A 16,833-nucleotide genomic window follows, 5' to 3' on the forward strand; every position below is an offset into this window, starting at 1 on the left:
TTGTGTACTCCCTCCGTTCCAAAATACTTGACTTCCATTTGTCCAAAAATGGATGTACCTATATACTAAGACATGTCTCGATACATATATATTTTGACAAATAGAAGGCATGTAGTATTGTGCAACGGAGGGAGTAGAATGGATGCAAGTTTTTGTATTGGGAAGAAGAGTACATCCATATATTGATAGAGCGCAATTTAGTAGATGTTCTATCACTTTTAGCTAGTATAGAATAGAGGCTAGACATGAGACTAGATGCGAGGAAGCAACGTCTACTTCTTTACACTCGAAGAAGAAAGAAGCACGCAAGATCGAGCCTCCGCAGATCAACAATGAATGCATCGAGAAGGCACTAATCCAACTTACTACAGGAGTAGTCAAAATTATCATTGGAGTTCGTGCAAAATGAAGGTCCATTTGGGGTCGTGCGTTGGAGTTGGCCTTACAAGTGGGACCGCAGTTAAGGAAACCGACTATCGGCAAACCCCCACCTCGCCCGCCGTGCGATGGCTGAAGTTAGAGAAACGACGAGGTTGAAGAGATTGCTCTCGCACGGACTCCAAGAAATAATATGGTGTCAGATGGATGTCGTGGTGGTGGCGTGTGCCGTACTCCTGGACGTGAATGCTTGTTCTGGCCCATGCCACCCTACTACTCCTACTACTTACTCCTACTATATACTATACTACTAGTATATCGAGGATTCGAGGTGCTGGTTACGTACAACGAACACATTAACATATGGCTATAGTAAAAACACCCGCCCGACGCGCGAATCATGTGAAGCTAGTACAAATAGTGTACTACTATTGTTGATTGGCCTCATTCGGTAACCCGTTGCAATGCACGTACAATTATGTATTCAGAAAATATTTTTTTGCCTCGTCGCACCACTCACTCAGAGAAGCGACTCGAAAGCCATTCATAAATTTAGTAAGTTTATCACAGGCATATCATTTTATTACATAGTACAACAGGTCATCAACCCACATCGACAATGCAGATACATTATAAATACTAAAGTTTTCACCACACAACAAATAACAAGCCATGAATGAACTTCAACTCAACCATTCCGCGGCGTTGGAAACACTTGCTTTGAACCACAAGTGATTCTTTGGGACGGGCCATCCGTTGTCGATCTGGAGACCAACACAGGACTGATCATCTAGGCTGAAGCGGCCTACTATATCAGTACCAGGGTAGGGAACCACCCAAATGTCCGTGGTATAGACACAGTTGCTTCTCATAAATGTGTCAACAGCAGTTGGACCGCATTTCACCATCATCGGATAGTTTCGTCCAAGGAAGAGCGATTTTTCTCCAAGACTATCAATTCTATGCCAGGGAGAAGGAGTTGGCGCTAGCACCCTAGTATCCATCCCGAATACCATGCAATGGGTGTTGGAGTAGGTCCGGAGAGTGCGACCATGGGAGACTACACCTGCTTCCTTAGCAGTAACATCATCAGTGGGCTGTATACACACAAGAAGAGGTGATCCATCGGAATTAGTTGCCAGGCGCCACAGAGTATATCAGCGCTGCTCGTCCTGATGCTCGTGATCATCACCATCGTCATCTCCCCCTTGGTTATAAAAATCTTCAAGTATAGGTGGTGGGATGTTCACAGGACCTTGGAAACACAAGAAGAAGGTTAATTAGTAAAGGGAAACTTGCTAACCCGCATGCATGTGGATGAAACAATTATAATTATGGTGGAAGACAAACATACCAAAACAACGAGGATGCCATGCAAAAACAGTGCCATGAGTGGTGGCAGCAAACACAAGGCCCTCGTATTCAATTGCATCACATTACTCATCCATGTACAGAAACTGATTTTTGAGCAATATCCATCAAGTGAAACCATCAAGGACGGCAACAATCTTGTCGAAGATAGCAACAACATCATAGTTTTTGTAATTCCAAGAGCGGTTGGGAACTCGACAAATTGCTATCTTCCGTAGACGACAGTCACCATGGTCATATTTGAACGTGCTTACATTACCGGTGTGCTCATCCTCTGGGCAGTGTGCTGAGATTTTTGGAAGTGGAACCCGGTGACGAGTGTACACATTCACAAGTTCCCACTCGCAGTTGGACCCAATGTAAACAACCCAATCTCCATTTGCGCCCGCCCAAGCCTTGCCCTCAAGCGATGGCATCTTAACATCACACGTATCATTATCAAGCGGCATCAACTTGCACAGGGCGAGGCCTCCGTCGTGCCGGCGCCAGTCATCAGGGTCACGACGAAGAAGATAGGGGAGATCAAACCGCTCCTTGACCCTTGGGTTCCTTGCAATGATGTTATTAGTTGAGTCGAGAATGGGCTGGAACAAACCTGCCATGCTAGCCGAGGTGATGATGTCGCACCGATCAATGAGTTCCTCCACCACGTCATCTTTCAGATAAGGGCAAGAATAACGAGGTTGTTTCCGGCCTGTTCCCTCCATGGAGAAGACGATCAAACAATGGCAGAAGAAAGGGTGAAGGGCTGAAGGAAAATGGAGGAGGGAGAGGAAGAGCGTGGGACAGCAGTTCCAAATCGAGAGGGAAAGGCGAAGAGTCGGTGGACGGTTGGAGTTTGCCACGGTTCACGAAGAGGCGCCCCGGCCTACACGTCCGTTCGGTAATACTCCTACTACTGGCCGTCGTCTCACTGATATGTTGGAACGGGACCACATGTCAACGAAACATGGTGTGTAATTTCTCGTGCAAAATGCGATCTGGCCACGTTGGCCCGAGGTGCCGCATTAGTTATCGACCTTTATTTTTTTAATGGCGTGCCGATCAGTTTTGAAGCACGACTAACTGGTACTGTATGCAGAGAAAATATAAACTACTCTACCACTCCCCCACCTCCAGTACTAGTAGTATAAAAAAGATATATATAGGCTGGAGCTTCAGCGCTTTCTTGCTAAGGGCTGCCCACTTGCTTCTCACACTACCACCCTCTCTCCAGATTTAAAAAATACGGCCCCTCTCTCCCTCCTCACCGGTGGTCAAAGATCCGCCGGGGAAGAGAAGGACGTGCAACGTTGACGCACTCGTCATCAGCGAGCGAGGTCACGCACTAACGACAAGGCCGTCCTCTCGGACCTAGCGCCCGCGCAGGATGGCCTCCGTCCCCAAGCTCGCTGCGTAGTGTGTGCGGAGGATGACGACCACGAGCGAAGCCACTTCCCGCCGACCCTCAGTTATGCTACCTCTTTTCGAGCCATAACCTTGTTCTATTGCCCCATATGCTACGTCGTTCCATGTGGATCTTTTTCCACTCCACCATCTTCCCAATTTGCTATGCTCTACCTTGCTGGCCACGCAGGTGAAAACCATAATTTGCACTATTAAAGGAAACCCTACTTCATGCAGACTAATCCATGTCTGGGTTGAATAAGGAAAGGAAGGGAGACTGTACTGTCCAAGAGAGTAGGCATCGAACCCGCATCTAGGTTGAAAAGGGGAAAATCAGTAGCTAAGGAACGATTCTCGTGTCTCTTGGTTGAAGAAGGGTAGAAAGGCATGACAACACAATAGAGAATGACCAGGTCGATCAGTTTGTTGTCCTCGCATAGGAAAAAGGTGGCTAAAGAGAACAAAAATGGGACCGTAATCCACATACGCTGCCTGGATATTTGTTGCTCTGGGCAACCATACCTCCCTCACCACTCTGTGTCTGTGGATGTACATCGTACTGGTGCCTCCCATGCTCTTATTGCCACTTTTTTTGCTATTAGTATAACGCCAGCAGTCAAGTCAAGCAATGCTACTGCTAAAGCGATGCCACATTTAACTAATGCCGCACTCAGTCTAATGCCACCCATAAATTTAAGCAATGCCATTTAATGTCACTGGATTATTTCAGGGTTAGCTGTTGATTGTGGATGTATTAAAGATTTTTCAGCTATAAGGCATTCTAATGCTGTTGCACAGCCAGTATACCAACGATGAAACTTGTTACTCCAGTCATATTTTTGCACTGTTAATGCTTATAGATTACATACCTCACTTTCATGAGATAAGTTAATTTTTTTGTATAGTGTCACCAAAATTCCAAGGCGCTGATGTCATTTTATTTTGGTTAAACTGCACAGACAATTATGAAGACAAGAGGAAAGGTCAAGAGTGGGCACCTCCTCCTCTGGCTGTTCTCTTGAGGAGGTATGTATGTTTGTCTCTAATGCCTGTCGACTACATACCTGATATCATGATGTAATGCTAAGTCATTTCCTTTTGTACAGTGTCACTGAATTGTCAAGGCGGTGATCGCATTTTATTTTAGTAGAACTGCACAAAATTTGCTTAAAAGAAGAGGAAAGGTCAGGAATGGCTCACTTTTCCAGAAAAAACTATGTATGCCTTCCTCACATCAGCCGTTGTTGCTTTATTTATTCCTTCAAACAGGTGGTTAGAAACAGTCTTGCTACCTTTTCCCATTAAGAAATTGGAATGCTTATATTTGTGAGTCTATGCTTCAACTAGTGCCACTTTTAGAGTAATCACACTTTCAATATCTATGCAAACAGGGATGCTCGATTTTAGTGGAACTGCACAAAAAGTCCAATTGGTTCAACATTAGGAGCATGTTTTTTTCCCAACCTTTATATCCAATTGGTGGCACTATGAGCTATTCATTACGAAGGTACATGGTTTGCTACTATCTTGCTACTCTTTTTGTACTGTCATTAGATAGTAATACTAGTGGTTTGCATGTGAATTTATTGGCAGGGTGGACCTACATTGGAGGTGCAGGACAGGATTCAATGATTGGATGCTCAATTTCGGTTGTATCGATTTCACCTCTTCCATCACTGTGAACATGGATATCCTTGGTCTGATGAAGAATAGGTGCTATATTTCTGCTCTGAACTAGCAAATCAATTCAGTATGAAATTGTCCAGGGCAAAACATAATTGTATCAGATTGTCCAGTGCAGAACATGACAGATGCTAAGCGAAAGAGACATGTTTAAACCGAAAATACAAGGTGTGGTATATGTTTACTAGCTGCTTGATATTTGTGCAGACAGAGATGTCTGCCCGTTGCTATTTAGCAAACCAACAAAGTGTCCGCAATTTTGGTTGAACTGCACAAGAGAATAGTATAGTCACTGCATGCAGTGCCATTTGAAAATAGACACAGAAAGATTGGATAGTCACTTCAAGGACTGCAGAAAAGTAGTACTGTACTATTTATTGTCCAACACTAGGTGCTTCATTGCTTTGGTCTGATTATACAATGGACATCATTTTGCCTAAGTTAAAGTTTGTATTCCGAAAATAATCTCGCAGTGTGATCGAGGGAAGACCAAATCATATTGCAGTGCATGTTCCTCCATCATGTCTGGTTCATTCTCATGGTTCCAGCTGTTGGTGAAACCACTTATGTTTGCAAGAGGAATTGTAGACTTCACGAACAAATTTTTCTTTCAGTCTGTACTGAATGTTGGCCAATAGAAGCATCCATGTTAGTAGGAAGAACAGATGTTTTTTCTAGATCTTTGCTTTTGGAGCTACATATTTGTATATGATCTGTGAGTCATTCAGATGCATTAACATGTTGATCTTATGTATGGGAATCGTACTAGTTAGTTTAGTTGCGGCGCAAGATCCAAAGTGGCTGATCTTTGCTTTTGGAGCTACATATTTGTATATGATCTGTGAATCATTGAGATGCATTAACAGTTACTTATTTCTGTTCACTCAGTGTTTACAAGTTACTGATCGATCACTAGCTAGCCTACAAATGCGCTCCTGGCAGTTTTATTTGCAACGCAAGATGCGAAGTGGCAGTTTTTTGAATAAAAATGCCTACCTCTGAAGAAACTGACAAGCTCGCATGCAAGCAAGTGCCTCCTTATTTCAAGCCAATAGAAAAAATGGCTCCTCCTAGTGGATTTCTGACATCTGGGTCCCATGCCATTGTCAACGTAGTCAATAAACGAGAGAATTGCATAACGAGCGGCTGACACCAGGGACGCAGCAGCTCGCCTAGTTATTTTTGTTTTGGGTTAATTTGATAAATGCCACTCCAAATCTGGTGTATCCGAGAAATGCCACTGCAATTTCCAAACTTTGATAATGCCATTTCATGCAATTTCTAGTGGCATTTTTCGAAGTCTGGAGTGGCATTTTTCAAAGTTTGCAAACTGCAGTGGCGTTTTTCAAAGTTTGCAAAAATTGCAGTGGCATTTTTCAAAGTTTGGAAATTGCAGTGGCATTTTTATGAATCGCCATAATTGGAGTGGCATTTATCTAATTTGTTTTTGAGACGGAAGCAGGGTGTCAACTGGGCTGTGCGGGAACTCTGGCCTATCTAGACAGCCTTTTCTTTTATGTTTACCACAGACCAACCCAGTAGTTTTTTTTTCTTTCTGAAAATGGCTAGCCCAGTTTTTTTTGTGATTTGTCAAGTAAGTCGCTTTATCAGCCTTGTTGGGCTGCAAATCTTTCAAGACGAGGAGAGCTTCATTCGGCTGGCCGAGAAAATGGCCTATCAATAATGAGAAATGGGCTGTACATTTTTAAAACACATCAAACCAGCAATTATTTTAAAATATCTTTTTTTCATTTCGAGATTTTAAATTGCATTGATTTTTATGCATGGACAATTTATTGGATTTTATATTGATATACATTTATTTTTAAAATCAGTCTGAATGTGACTCGAAATTTCGGGATTAAAAATAGTTCAGACCGCACCGACATGCAAAATTTCGTATAATTTTTTAACCGTGGCCACAATATGGGCTGTAATGCTAACATAAAGAATTTGGGCTCCAAAAAAACCCGTAAGAATTAGCAAATGGGCTGTAAATTATTTGAAATAATGGCAGATGGGCTGTATGTTGTTTTCCACAGATGGCCTGTATACTGTTGGATGTCCATCCAACGGCCGTCGTGCTTCTTCAATCTCTGCTCTTCCTGCTCCAGCCGCTCAAACAAGCGCCGCGGGACTGCCCGCTCCCTCCTCCCCGCGGCCGGCTGTGCTGCCGCGCAGGCCTCACCGCCCCATCGTACTCCCATCGCTGGCCTAGCCATCACTCTACTCACCCACACCTGCTATTATTCTCCGGCGATGGAAGACGAACCAGTAAACCCTCGTACAGTCGTACTCCCCTCCGTGTGGGAAACAAAAACAACGGCCGAGTCTTCCCTGCCTCCGTGTCGTTCCCTTCCTAGGCCTCGCCGTCGTCCACCGCCCTGGTGCTCTCGGCGTGGAGTGGTCAGCGTGGTCAACGACCGACATGCATCTGAAGTGGACTGTACGTGGAGAGGCTGACAGCTGGGTCCACGGCCGCACGCAAGGAAATGCCTCCTTATTACGCGCAAAATAATGATTTCCTCCACCTGACATCTGGGACCCACCAAAATGGCCTCTGTATTTCGCAAAAAATCGTTACCGCTGCTGACAACTCGGACCCACCAGCTATATCTTTGCACGCAAGGAAGTGCCTCCTTATTATGCACAAAAAAATGAATACTCCCCCTGCTAGCTGGGACCCAGTATAGTGGGCCTACTGAGTTGACGGGGACAAAGGGCTTTGTCAACTTAGTCAATATGCACGATTCTAGCTCGACTGACCGTACGATGTCCATCCAACGGCCGTAGTGCTTCTACAACCTTTGGTCTTCTTGCTCCAGCCGCCCAAACCAGCGCCGGTCGTGCCGCCTACTCCTACCTCCCGTGGCCGGCTGTGCTGCCGCGGAGGCCTCACCGCCCCCATACTACTCCAACCGCTGGCCAGGCCATCCCTCCACTCCACTCACCCACACCCCCTGTTATTCTGCGACGACGGCAGCGCAGCCAAACCAGTGAACCCTCGTACTCCTCTCCGCGTGGGCATCCACTACCGCGTCTTCCCCGGCTCCGCGTCATCCCCTTCCTAGGCCTCACCGTCGTCCACCGCCGTGGTGCTGTCGGCGCGCCGTGGTTAATGTGGTCAACGACCGAATTCCATCGGAAGAATACTGTACGTGGAGAGGCTGACAGCTGGGTCCATGGCAGCCGCAAGGAAGTGCCTCCTTATTATGCGGAAAATAATTATTCCTCCACCTGACAGCAGGGACCCACCGGACGGGCCACCAGTATTTTGCGAAAAAAATCGTTTCCCCCTAACTACTGGGACCCACTGGACAGGCCACCGTATTTCACGAAAAAATGTTCCCCCCGCTGTCAGCTTGGACCCACCGGAAGTGCCTCCTTATTACGCACAAAAAATGAATACTCCCCCGGCTAGCGGGGACCCACCTTGCTGGGAGGCTGACTTGTGGGCCTACTAAGTTGACGGGGACGGAGGGCTTTGTCAACTTAGTCAATATGCACGATTCTAGCTCCAGTGACCGTACGATGTCCATCCAACGGCCGTAGTGCTTCTTCAACCTCTGGTTTTCTTGCTCCAGCCGCCCAAACCAGCGCCGGTCGTGCCTCGTGCTCCTGCCTCCCGTGGCCGGCTGCGATGCGGCGGAGGCCTCACCGCCCCCTACTACTCCCACTGCTGGCCAGGCCATCCCTCTACTCACCCACACCCCCTGTTATTCTGCAGCGATGACAGCCTCACACCGCAGCGAACCAGTGAACCCTCATACTCATCTACGCGTGGGCATCCACTGCCACGTCTTCCCCGGCTCCGCGTCGTCCCCTTCCTAGGCCTCGCCGTCGTCCACCGCCCTGGTGCTATCGGGGCGGCGTGGTCAACGTGGTCAAGGAACGACTTCCATCGGACGTGGACTGTACATGGAGAGGCTGATAGCTGGGTCCACGGCCGCAGCAAGGAAGTGCCTCCTTATTACGTGCAAAAATAATTATTCCTCCACCTGACAGCGGGGACCCACCGGACGAGCCACTGTATTTCGCCCCCCTGACTGCTAGGAGCCACCAGCTACATCTTCGCAGGCAAGGAAGTGCCTGACAGTCGGGACCCACCTGGTCGAAGCGGACGTAGTGTTGTCATTCTGGTCGCGAACGTGTACGTACATATATACTGGTGGATGTAGAGGCGCGCACGTGTCGTAGTAGAGGCGCGCACGTGTCGTAGTAGAGGCGCGCACGTGTCGTAGTAGAGGCGCGCACGTAGCATGTACACGTATGTACAGCGGCCAGGGTGCAAGAAAGAAAATATGGCCACGCATGTGTACATACGGGTGGGATCTCGAACGCCTACTCGCGCATATGTACGGCGAGGGCTCGTGTACATGGCTAGGTCGGAACGGAGGAACAACGTCGTCGTCGTGTTCATGGGTTGGAACGGAATGCGTGGTCATGTTCATCGGGAGGGCTTGGACGGAAGAGGCGATGGAAACGAGGCCTGGCGTACCGCACAACGAAGGAAACAGACCTCCTACAGTCGAAACGGGGGTCCTGTTGATCGGGAGGGGTGTGGCGTACTGCAAAACAGAGGAAACGGACCTCCTACGGTCGAAACGGGGGTCCAGTTGACCTGGAGGGGTGTGGGTACCACAAAATGGAGGAAACGGACCTCCTACGGTCGAAACGGGGGTCCTGTTGATCGGGAGGGGTGTGGTGTACCGCAAAATGGAGGAAACATACTTGTGTTGGAGCGCTACGGTCGAAACGGGGGTCCTGTTCATTGGGAGGGGTGTGGCCTACCGCAAAATGGGACTCCACGGGATACTGTTCTTCTCCACCGTTGACCCCCTCCAGCCTCCACGAGCTACTGTTCATCCACCGTCGACCTCCTCCAGCCTCCACGGGCTCCTGTTCATCCAGCCTCCACCGGGCGCTACTCCACCGGCTACTGTTCAACCACCCCTCCACCATCTACTGTTCATCCAGCCCTCCACACCAAGGGGTCCTGTTCAACCACCCCTCCACGGGCACCCCTCCATCGTCTACTGTTCATCCTGCCCTCCACACCACGGGGTCCTGTTCATCCTGTTGGAAATATGCACTAGAGGCAATAATAAATTGATTATTATTATATTTCCTTGTTCATGATAATCTTTATTATCCATGCTAGAATTATATTGATAGGAAACTCAGATACATGTGTGGATACATAGACAACACCATGTCCCTAGTAAGCCTCTGGTTGACTAGCTCGTTGATCAATAAATGGTTACGGTTTCCTGACCATGGACATTAGATGTCATTGATAACGGGATCACATCATTGGGAGAATGATGTGATGGACAAGACCCAATCCTAAGCCTAGCACAAAGATCGTGTAGTTCGTATGCTAAAGCTTTTCTAATGTCAAGTACCATTTCCGTAGACCATGAGATTGTGCAACTCCCGGATACCGTAGGAATACTTTGGGTGTGCCAAACGTCACAACGTAACTGGGTGGCTATAAAGGTGCACTACGGGTATCTCCGAAAGTGTCTGTTGGGTTGGCACGAATCGAGACTGGGATTTGCCACTCTGTGTAAACAGAAAGGTATCTCTGGGCCCACTCGGTAGGACATCATCATAATGTGCACAATGTGACCAAGGAGTTGATCACGGGATGATGTGTTACGGAACGAGTAAAGAGACTTGCCAGTAATGAGATTGAACAAGGTATCGGGATACCGACGATCGAATCTCGGGCAAGTATCGTACCGCTAGACAAAGGGAATTGTATACGGGATTGATCGAATCCTCGACATCGTGGTTCATCCGATGAGATCATCATGGAACATGTAGGAACCAACATGGGTATCCAGATCCTACTGTTGGTTATTGACCGGAGAACGTCTCGGTCATGTCTGCATGGTTCCCGAACCCGTAGGGTCTACACACTTAAGGTTCGATGATGCTAGGGTAATAGGGAATAGATATACGTGGTTACCGAATGTTGTTCGGAGTCCCGAATGAGATCCCGGACGTCACGAGGAGTTCCGGCATGGTCCGGAGGTAAAGATTTATATATGGGAAGTCCTGTTTTGGTCGCCGTAAAAGTTTCGGGGTTTATCGGTAACGTACCGGGACCACCGGGAGGGTCCCGGGGGTCCACCAAGTGGGGCCACCAGCCCCGGAGGGCTGCATGGGCCAAGTGTGGGAGGGGACCAGCCCCAGGTGGGCTGGTGCGCCCCCCCACCAAGGCCCAAGGAGCAAGGGAGAGGGAAGGGGGGCAAACCCTAGGGCAGATGGGCCCTAAGGCCCACCCCAGGTGTGCCTCCCCTCTCTCCCCCCTTGGCCGCCCCCTAGATGGGATCTAGGGCTGGCCGCCACCCCTAGGGGTGGAAACCTAGGTGGGGGCGCAGCCCCTCCCCTCCCCCTATATATACTTGAGGTTTTGGGCTGCCAGACACACGATTCAATCTCCCTGGCGCAGCCCTACCCCTCTCCCGCCTCGTCTCTTGCGATGCTTGGCGAAGCTCTGCTGGAGTACCACGCTCCTCCACCACCACCACGCCGTTGTGCTGCTGCTGGATGGAGTCTTCCTCAACCTCTCCCTCTCTCCTTGCTGGATCAAGGCATGGGAGACGTCACCGGGCTGTACGTGTGTTGAACACGGAGGTGCCGTCCGTTCGGCACTAGGATCTCGGGTGATTTGGATCACGATGAGTATGACTCCTTCAACCCGTTCTCTTGAACGCTTCCGCATAGTGATCTACAAGGGTATGTAGATGCAGTCTCCTTCCCGTCGTTGCTAGTTTCTCCATAGATAGATCTTGGTGACACGTAGGAAAATTTTGAATTTCTGCTACGTTCCCCAACAGTGGTATGAGAGCTAGGTCTATTGCGTAGATTCTATGCACGAGTAGAACACAAAGTAGTTGTGGGCGTTGAGTTTGTTCAATATGCTTACCGTTACTAGTCCAATCTTGATTTGGCAGCATTGTGGGATGAAGCGGCCCGGACCGACCTTACACGTACTCTTACGTGAGACTGGTTCCACCGACTGACATGCACTAGTTGCATAAGGTGGCTAGCGGGTGTTTGTCTCTCCCACTTTAGTCGGATCGGATTCGATGAAAAGGGTCCTTATGAAGGGTAAATAGCAATTGGCATATCACGTTGTGGTTTTTGCGTAGGTAAGAAACGTTCTTGCTAGAAACCCATAGCAGCCACGTAAAACATGCAAACAACAATTAGAGGACGTCTAACTTGTTTTTGCAGGGTATGCCATGTGATGTGATATGGCCAAAAGGATGTGATGAATGATATATGTGATGTATGAGATTGATCACGTTCTTGTAATAGGAATCACGACTTGCATGTCGATGAGTATGACAACCGGCAGGAGCCATAGCAGTTGTCTTTATTTATTGTATGACCTGCGTGTCTTTGAACAACGCCATGTAATTACGTTACTTTATTGCTAACCGGTAGCCATAGTAGTAGAAGTAATAAGTTGGCGAGACAACTTCATGGAGACACAATGATGGAGATCATGATGATGGAGATCATGGTGTCATGCCGGTGACGATGATGATCATCGAGCCCCGAAGATGGAGATCAAAAGGAGCAATATGATATTGGCCATATCATGTCACTATTTGATTGCATGTGATGTTTATCATGTTTTTGCATCTTGTTTACTTAGAACGATGGTAGTAAATAAGATGATCCCTCATAATAATTTCAAGAAGGTGTTCCCCCTAACTGTGCACCGTTGCGACAGTTCGTTGTTTCGAAGCACCACGTGATGATCGGGTGTGATAGATTCTAACGTTCACATACAACGGGTGTAAGACAGATTTACACACGCGAAACACTTAGGTTGACTTGACGAGCCTAGCATGTACACACATGGCCTCGGAACACAAGAGACCGAAAGGTCGAGCATGAGTCGTATGGTAGATACGATCAACATGAAGATGTTCACCGATGATGACTAGTCCGTCTCACGTGATGATCGGACACGGCCTAGTTGACTCGGATCATGTAATCACTTAGATGACTAGAGGGATGTCTATCTGAGTGGGAGTTCATAAGATGAACTTAATTATCCTGAACATAGTCAAAAAGATCTTTGCAAATTATGTCGTAAGCTCGCGCTTTAGTTCCACTGTTTAGATATGTTCCTAGAGAAAATTTAGTTGAAAGTTGATAGTAGCAATTATGTGGACTAGGTCCGTAAACTAAGGATTGTCATCATTGCTTCATAGAAGGCTTATGTCCTTAATGCACCGCTCAGTGAGCTAGACCTCGAACGTAGTCTGTGGATGTTGCGAACATCTGACATACACATTTTGATAACTGCGTGATAGTTCAGTTAAACGGTTTAGAGTTGAGGCACCGAAGACGTTTTGAAACGTCGCAAAACATATGAGATGTTTCGAGGGCTGAAATTGGGATTTCAGGCTCGTGCCCACGTCAAGAGGTATGAGACCACCGACGATTTACTTAGCCTGCAAACTAAGGAGAAAAGCTCAAATTGTTGAGCTTGTGCTTAGATTGTCTGAGTACAACAATCATTTGAATCGAGTGGGAGTTGATCTTCCAGATGAGATAGTGATGTTTCTCCGAAGTCATTACCACCAAGCTGCTAGAGCTTTGTGATGAACTATGATATATCAGGGACATACATGATGATCCTTGTGATATTCGTGATGTTTGACACCACAAAAGTAGAAATCAAGAAGGAGCATCAATTGTTGATGGTTGATGAAACCACTAGTTTCAAGAAGGGCAAGGGCAAGAAGGGACACTTCATGAAACAGCAAATCAGCTGCTGCTCTAGTGAAGAAACCCAAGGTTGAACCCAAACCCGAGACTAAGTGCTTCTGTAATAAGGGGAACAGCCACTGGAGCAGAATTACCCTAGATACTTGGTAGATGAGAAGGCTGGCAAGGTCGATAGAAGTATATTGGACATACATTGTGTTAATGTGTACTTTACTAGTACTCCTATTAGCACCATGATATTAGATACCGGTTCGGTTGCTAAATGTTAGTAAACTCGAAATAAAAGGCCGCGGAGTAAACGGAGACTAGCTAAAGGTGAGCTGTCGATATGTGTTGGAAGTTTTTCAAGCTTGATGTGATCAAGCATCGCACTCTCCCTCTGCCATCGAGATTGGTGTTTGCGTTGAGCATAGACATGATTGGATTATGTCTATCGCAATACAGTTATTCATTTAAGGAGAATAATGGTTACTCTGTTTATTTGAATAATACCTTCAATGGTCTTGCACCTAAAATGAATGGTTTATTGAATCTCGATCGTAGTGATACACATGTTCATGCCAAAAGATATAAGATAGTAATGATAGTACCACCTACTTGTGGCACTGCCACGTAAGTCATATCGGTATAAAACGCATGAAGAAGCTCCATGTTGATGGATCTTTGGGCTCACTCGTTTTTGAAAAGTTTGAGACATGCGAACCATGTCTATTGGTGTATATGCATGAAAAAACTCCATGCAAATGGACCATTTGGACTCACTTGATTTTGAATCACTTGAGACATGCAAATCATACCACATGGGCAAGATGACTGAAAGCCTCGTTTTCAGTAAAATGGAACTAGAAAGCAACTTGTTGGAAGTAATACATTTTGATGTGTGCAGTCCAATGAGTGCTGAGGCGTGTAGTGGATATAGTTATGTTCACAGATGATTTGAGTAGATGTTGAGTATATTTACTTGATGAATCACGAGTCTGAATTATTGAAAGGTTCAAGTAATTTCAGGGTGAAGTTGAAAGATCGTCGTGACAAGAGGATAAAAGATCTATGATATGATCATAGAGATGAATATCTGAATTACGAGTTTGGCACAGAATTAAGACATTGTGGAAATTGTTTCACAACTAATACAGCCTGGAACACCATAGTGTGATGGTGTGTCCGAACATCATAACTGCACCCTATTGGATATGATGCATACCATGATGTCTCTTATCGAATTACCACGATAGTTTATGGGTTAGGCATTAGAGACAACCACATTTACTATAAATAGGGCACCACGTAATTCCGATGAGATGACACCGTATGAACTATGGTTTAGAGAAACCTAAGCTGTCATTTCTTAAAAGTTTGGGGCTGCGACGCTTATGTGAAAAAGTTTCAGGCTGATAAGCTCGAACCCAAAGCGGATAAATGCATCTTCATAGGACACCCAAAACAGTTGGGTATACCTCCTGTCTCAGATCCGAAAGCAATAAGGGATTGTTTCTAGAATCGGGTCCTTTCTCGAGGAAAAGTTTCTCTCGAAAGAATTGAGTGGGAGGATGGTGGATACTTGATGAGGTTATTGAACCGTCTCTTCAACTAGTGTGTGGCAGGGCACAGGAAATTGTTCCTGTGGCACCTACATCAATTGAAGTAGAAGCTTATGATAGTGATCATGAAACTTTAGATCAAGTCACTACCAAACCTCGTGGGATGACAAGGATGCGTACTACTTCAGAGTGGTACATGATCCTGTCTTGGAAGTCCTGTTGCTAGACAACAATGAACCTACGAGCTATGGAGAAGCGATGGTGGGCCCGGATTCCGATAAATGGCTCAAGGCCATAAAATCCAAGAGAGGATCCATGTATGAAAACAAAGTGTAGACTTTGGTAGAACGGCTCGATGGTCGTAAGGCTATTGAGTACAGATGGATTTTAAAAGGAAGACGGACAATGATGGTAAGTATCACCATTAAGAAAGCTCGACTTGTCATTAAGATTTTTCCGACAAGTTCAAGGAGTTGACTATGATGAGACTTTCTCACTCGTAGCGATGCTAAGAGTCTGTTGGAATTATATTAGCGATTACTGCATTATTTATGAAATCTTACAGATAGGATGTCAAAACATTGTTTCCTCGACAATTTTCTTGAGGAAAGGTTGTATGTGATACAACCGGAAGGTTTTGTCAATCCTGAAAGATGCTAATAAGTATGCAAAGCTCCTGCAATCCTTCTAAGGACTGGAGTAAGAATCTCGGAGTTGGAATGTATGCTTTGATGAGATGATCAAAGATTTTGGGTGTATACAAAGTTTATGAGAAACTTGTATTTCCAAAGAAGTGAGTGGGAGCACTATAGAATTTCTGATGAGTATATGTTGTTGACATATTGTGGATCAGAAATGATGTAGAATTTCTAGAAAGCATATAGGGTTATTTGGAAAGTGTTTTTCAATGGAAAGCCTGGATTAAGCTACTTGAACATTGAGCATCAAGATCTATAAGGATAGATCAAAACGCTTAATGGTACTTTCAAATGAGCACATACCTTGACATGATCTTGAAGGTGTTCAAGATGGATCAGTCAAAGAAGGAGTTCTTGCCTGAGTTGTAAGGTATGAAGTTAAGACTTAAAGCTTGACCACGGCAGAACAAAGAGAAAGGACGAATGTCGTCCCCTATGCTTTTGTCGTAGGCTCTATATGGTATGCCATGCTGAGTACCGCACCTGATGTGTGCCTTGCCACATGTATGGCAAGAGGGTACAAAGGTGATCCAGGAGTGGACCACTAGATAGCGGTCAAAATTATCCTTGGAGTAATAAGGACATGTTTCTCGATTATGGAGGTGATAAAGAGTTCGGCGTAAAGGGTTACATCGATGCAAGCTTTAACACCTATCCGAATGACTCTGAGTAGCAAACCGGATACGTATAGTGGAGCAACCATTTGGAATAGCTCCAAGTGGAGCATGGAAGCAGCATTTATAATATGACCTAGAGATTTGCGAAGTACATACGGATATGAATGTTGCAGACCCATTGACTAAAATCTCTCTCACAAGCAAATCATGATCAAACCCAGAACTCGTTGAGTCTTAATCACATAATGATGTGAACTAGTTTAGTGACACTAGTAAACTCTTTGGATGTTGGTCACATGGCGATGTGACCTGTGAGTGTTAATCACATGGTGATGTGAACTAGATTATTGACTCTAGTGCAAGTGGGAGACTATTGGAAATATGCACTAGAGGCAATAA

The sequence above is a fragment of the Triticum aestivum genome, chromosome 2A (genome assembly GCF_018294505.1).
Source record: "Triticum aestivum cultivar Chinese Spring chromosome 2A, IWGSC CS RefSeq v2.1, whole genome shotgun sequence".
NCBI lineage: Eukaryota > Viridiplantae > Streptophyta > Magnoliopsida > Poales > Poaceae > Triticum > Triticum aestivum.